Raw genomic sequence first — 6,000 nt, 5'->3', positions numbered from 1 at the left:
TTTTTCACCAAGCTTGTTGTTAACACAAAGTTTCTTTTCAGTTGCAAACTCCATTCCATACATATATGAGGGGAGGTACTAGCTCCAACTCGGTTTTACAGTGAAAACTTTACTAACTTCAAACCGGCACTAGGAAACAGACTGAGAAAGCAGAGAACAAGTGTCTCCTGCAACCCGTTCCCATGGTGCTAGATGAACGAACGTCTCTCCACTTGCTCAGTTCTGAGAGATAAGTGTGTGTGAAAGCCGTCCTTCACCTAGCTTGTGGGAACACAAAGTTTCTTTTCAGTTGCAAACTCCATTCCATACATATATATGGGGAGGTACTAGCTCCAACTCGGTTTGACAGTGAAAACTGCAGGAACTTCAAACCGACACTAGGAAACAGACTGAGAAAGCAGAGAAAAAGTGTCTCCTGCAACCCGTTCCCTCTGTGCTAGATGAACGAATGTCTCTCCGCATTCTCAGTTCTGAGAGGTAAGTGTGTGTGAAAGCCGTCCTTCACCTAGCTTGTGGGAACACAAAGTTTCTTTTCAGTTGCAAACTCCATTCCATACATATATATGGGGAGGTACTAGCTCCAACTAGGATTTACAGTGAAAACTGCAGGAACTTAAAACCGGCACTAGGAAACAGACTGTGAAAGCAGAGAAAAAGTGTCTCCTGCAACCCGTTCCCTTGGTGCTAGATGAACGAACGTCTCTCCACTTGCTCAGTTCTGAGAGATAAGTGTGTGTGAAAGCCGTTTTTCACCAAGCTTGTTGTTAACACAAAGTTTCTTTTCAGTTGCAAACTCCATTCCATACATATATGAGGGGAGGTACTAGCTCCAACTCGGTTTTACAGTGAAAACTTTACTAACTTCAAACCGGCACTAGGAAACAGACTGAGAAAGCAGAGAACAAGTGTCTCCTGCAACCCGTTCCCATGGTGCTAGATGAACGAACGTCTCTCCACTTGCTCAGTTCTGAGAGATAAGTGTGTGTGAAAGCCGTCCTTCACCTAGCTTGTGGGAACACAAAGTTTCTTTTCAGTTGCAAACTCCATTCCATACATATATATGGGGAGGTACTAGCTCCAACTCGGTTTGACAGTGAAAACTGCAGGAACTTCAAACCGACACTAGGAAACAGACTGAGAAAGCAGAGAAAAAGTGTCTCCTGCAACCCGTTCCCTCTGTGCTAGATGAACGAATGTCTCTCCGCATTCTCAGTTCTGAGAGGTAAGTGTGTGTGAAAGCCGTCCTTCACCTAGCTTGTTGGGAACACAAAGTTTCTTTTCACTTGCAAACTCCACTCCATACATATATAAGGGGAGGTACTAGCTCCAACTCGTTTTTATAGTGAAAACTGCAGGAACTTCAAACCGGCACTAGGAAACAGACTGAGAAACCAGAGTAAAAGTTTCTCCTGCAAGCCGTTCCCTTTGTGCTAGATGAACGAACGTCTCTCCACATGCTCAGTTCTGAGAGATAAGTGTGTGTGAAAGCCGTCCTTCAACTAGCTTGTTGGGAACACAAAGTTTCTTTTCAGTTGCAAACTCCACTCCCTACATATATATGGGGAGGTACTAGCTCCAACTCGATTTTACAGTGAAAACTGCAGGAACTTCAAACCGGCACTAGGAAACAGACTGAGAAACCAGAGTAAAAGTTTCTCCTGCAACCCGTTCCCTTGGTGCTAGATGAACGAACGTCTCTCCACATGCTCAGTTCTGAGAGATAAGTGTGTGTGAAAGCCGCCCTTCACCTAGCTTGTTGGGAACACAAAGTTTCTTTCCAGTTGCAAACTCCGCTCCATACATATATATGGGGAGGTACTAGCTCCAACTCTGTTTTACAGTGAAAAGTGCAGGAACTTCAACCCGGCACTAGGAAACAGATTGAGAAACCAGAGTAAAAGTTTCTCCTGCAACCCGTTCCCTTTGTGCTAGATGAACGAACGTCTCTCCACATGCTCAGTTCTGAGAGATAAGTGTGTGTGAAAGCCGTCCTTCAACTAGCTTGTTGGGAACACAAAGTTTCTTTCAAGTTGCAAACTCCAAACCATACATATATATGGGGAGGTACTAGCTCCAACTCGGTTTTACAGTGAAAACTGCAGGAACTTCAAACCGGCACTAGGAAACAGACTTAGAAAGCAGAGATAAAGTGTCTCCTGCAACCCGTTCCCTTGGTGCTAGATGAACGAACGTCTCTCCACTTGCTCAGTTCTGAGAGATAAGTGTGTGTGAAAGCCGTCCTTCACCTAGCTTGTTGGGAACACAAAGTTTCTTTTCAGTTGCAAACTCCATTCCATACATATATATGGGGAGGTACTAGCTCCAACTAGGTTTGACAGTGAAAACTGCAGTAACTTCAAACCGGCACTAGGAAACAGACTGAGAAAGCAGAGAAAATGTGTCTCCTGCAACCCGTTCCCTTTGTGCTAGATGAACGAACGTCTCTCCACTTGCTCAGTTCTGAGAGATAAGTGTGTGAGAAAGCCGTCCTTCACCTAGCTTGTGGGAACACAAAGTTTCTTTTCAGTTGCAAACTCCATTCCATACATATATATGGGGAGGTACTAGCTCCAACTAGGATTTACAGTGAAAACTGCAGGAACTTAAAACCGGCACTAGGAAACAGACTGTGAAAGCAGAGAAAAAGTGTCTCCTGCAACCCGTTCCCTTGGTGCTAGATGAACGAACGTCTCTCCACTTGCTCAGTTCTGAGAGATAAGTGTGTGTGAAAGCCGTTTTTCACCAAGCTTGTTGTTAACACAAAGTTTCTTTTCAGTTGCAAACTCCATTCCATACATATATGAGGGGAGGTACTAGCTCCAACTCGGTTTTACAGTGAAAACTTTACTAACTTCAAACCGGCACTAGGAAACAGACTGAGAAAGCAGAGAACAAGTGTCTCCTGCAACCCGTTCCCATGGTGCTAGATGAACGAACGTCTCTCCACTTGCTCAGTTCTGAGAGATAAGTGTGTGTGAAAGCCGTCCTTCACCTAGCTTGTGGGAACACAAAGTTTCTTTTCAGTTGCAAACTCCATTCCATACATATATATGGGGAGGTACTAGCTCCAACTCGGTTTGACAGTGAAAACTGCAGGAACTTCAAACCGACACTAGGAAACAGACTGAGAAAGCAGAGAAAAAGTGTCTCCTGCAACCCGTTAACTTTGTGCTAGATGAACGAACGTGTCTCCACTTTCTCAGTTCTGAGAGATAATTGTGTGTGAAAGCCGTACTTCACCTAGCTTGTTGGGAACACAAAGTTTCTTTTCAGTTGCAAACTCCATTCCATACATATATATGGGGAAGTAGTAGCTCCAAATCTTTTTTACAGTGAAAACTGCAGGAACTTCAAACCGGCACTAGGAAACAGACTGAGAAAGCAGAGAAAAAGTGTCTCCTGCAACCCGTTCCCATGGTGCTAGATGAACGAACGTCTCTCCCCTTGCTCAGTTCTGAGAGATAAGTGTGTGTGAAAGCCGTCCTTCACCTAGCTTGTGGGAACACAAAGTTTCTTTTCAGTTGCAACCTCCAATCCATACATATATATGGGGAGGTACTAGCTCCAACTCGGTTTTACCATGAAAACTGCAGGAACTTCAAACCGGCACTAGGAAACAGACTTAGAAAGCAGAGAAAAAGTGTCTCCTGCAACCCGTTCCCTTGGTGCTAGATGAACGAACGTGTCTCCACTTGCTCAGTTCTGAGAGATAAGTGTGTGTGAAAGCCGTCCTTCACCTAGCTTGTGGGAACACAAAGTTTCTTTTCGGTAGCAATCTCCATTCCATACATATATATGGGGAGGTACTAGCTCCAACTCGGTTTTACAGTGAAAACTGCAGGAACTTCAAACCGGCACTAGGAAACAGACTGTGAAAGCAGAGAAAAAGTGTCTCCTGCAACCCGTTCCCTTGGTGCTAGATGAACGAACGTGTCTCCACTTTCTCAGTTCTGAGAGATAAGTGTGTGTGAAAGCCGTCCTTCACCTAGCTTGTTGTTAACACAAAGTTTCTTTTCAGTTGCAAACTCCATTCCATACATATATGAGGGGAGGTACTAGCTCCAACTCGGTTTTACAGTGAAAACTTTACTAACTTCAAACCGGCACTAGGAAACAGACTGAGAAAGCAGAGAACAAGTGTCTCCTGCAACCCGTTCCCATGGTGCTAGATGAACGAACGTCTCTCCACTTGCTCAGTTCTGAGAGATAAGTGTGTGTGAAAGCCGTCATTCACCTAGCTTGTGGGAACACAAAGTTTCTTTTCAGTTGCAAACTCCATTCCATACATATATATGGGAGGTACTAGCTCCAACTCGGTTTGACAGTGAAAACTGCAGGAACTTCAAACCGACACTAGGAAACAGACTGAGAAAGCAGAGAAAAAGTGTCTCCTGCAACCCGTTAACTTTGTGCTAGATGAACGAACGTGTCTCCACTTTCTCAGTTCTGAGAGATATGTGTGTGTGAAAGCCGTACTTCAACTAGCTTGTTGGGAACACAAAGTATCTTTTCAGTTGCAAGCTCCATTCCATACATATATATGGGTAGGTACTATCTCCAACTCGGTTTTACAGTGAAAACTTTACTAACTTCAAACCGGCACTAGGTAACAGACTGAGAAAGCAGAGAAAAAGGGTCTCCTGCAACCCGATCCCTTGGTGCTAGATGAACGAACGTCTCTCCACTTGCTCAGTTCTGAGAGATAAGTGTGTGTGAAAGCCGTCCTTCACCTAGCTTGTGGGAACACAAAGTTTCTTTTCAGTTGCAAACTCCATTCCATAAATATATATGGGGAGGTACTAGCTCCAACTCGGTTTTACAGTGAAAACTGCAGGAACTTCAAACCGGCATTAGAAAACAGACTTAGAAAGCAGAGAAAAAGTGTCTCCTGCAACCCGTTCCCTTGGTGCTAGATGAACGAACGTCTCTCCACTTGCTCAGTTCTGAGAGATAAGTGTGTGTGAAAGCCGTCCTTCACCTATCTTGTTGGGAACACAAAGTTTCTTTTCACTTGCAAACTCCATTCCATACGTATATATGGGGAGGTACTAGCTCCAACTAGGTTTGACAGTGAAAACTGCAGGAACATCAAACCGGCACTAGGAAACAGACTGAGAATGCAGAGAAAAAGTGTCTCCTGCAACCCGTTCCCTTGGTGCTAGATGAACGAACGTCTCTCCACTTGCTCAGTTCTGAGAGATAATTGTGTGTGAAAGCCGTACTTCACCTAGCTTGTTGGGAACACAAAGTTTCTTTTCAGTTGCAAACTCCATTCCATACATATATATGGGGAAGTAGTAGCTCCAAATCTTTTTTACAGTGAAAACTGAAGGAACTTCAAACAGGCACTAGGAAACAAACTGAGAAAGCAGAGAAAAAGTGTCTCCTGCAACCCGTTCCCATGGTGCTAGATGAACGAACGTCTCTCCCCTTGCTCAGTTCTGAGAGATAAGTGTGTGTGAAAGCCGTCCTTCACCTAGCTTGTGGGAACACAAAGTTTCTTTTCAGTTGCAACCTCCAATCCATACATATATATGGGGAGGTACTAGCTCCAACTCGGTTTTACCATGAAAACTGCAGGAACTTCAAACCGGCACTAGGAAACAGACTTAGAAAGCAGAGAAAAAGTGTCTCCTGCAACCCGTTCCCTTGGTGCTAGATGAACGAACGTGTCTCCACTTGCTCAGTTCTGAGAGATAAGTGTGTGTGAAAGCCGTCCTTCACCTAGCTTGTGGGAACACAAAGTTTCTTTTCAGTAGCAATCTCCATTCCATACATATATATGGGGAGGTACTAGCTCCAACTCGGTTTTACAGTGAAAACTGCAGGAACTTCAAACCGGCACTAGGAAACAGACTGTGAAAGCAGAGAAAAAGTGTCTCCTGCAACCCGTTCCCTTGGTGCTAGATGAACGAACGTGTCTCCAATTTCTCAGTTCTGAGAGATATGTGTGTGTGAAAGCCGTCCTTCACCTAGCTTGTTGTTAACACAAAGTTTCTT

This window comes from Camelus dromedarius, chromosome 35, assembly GCF_036321535.1.
Source record: "Camelus dromedarius isolate mCamDro1 chromosome 35, mCamDro1.pat, whole genome shotgun sequence".
NCBI lineage: Eukaryota > Metazoa > Chordata > Mammalia > Artiodactyla > Camelidae > Camelus > Camelus dromedarius.
This window is presented reverse-complemented; position numbering follows the sequence as displayed.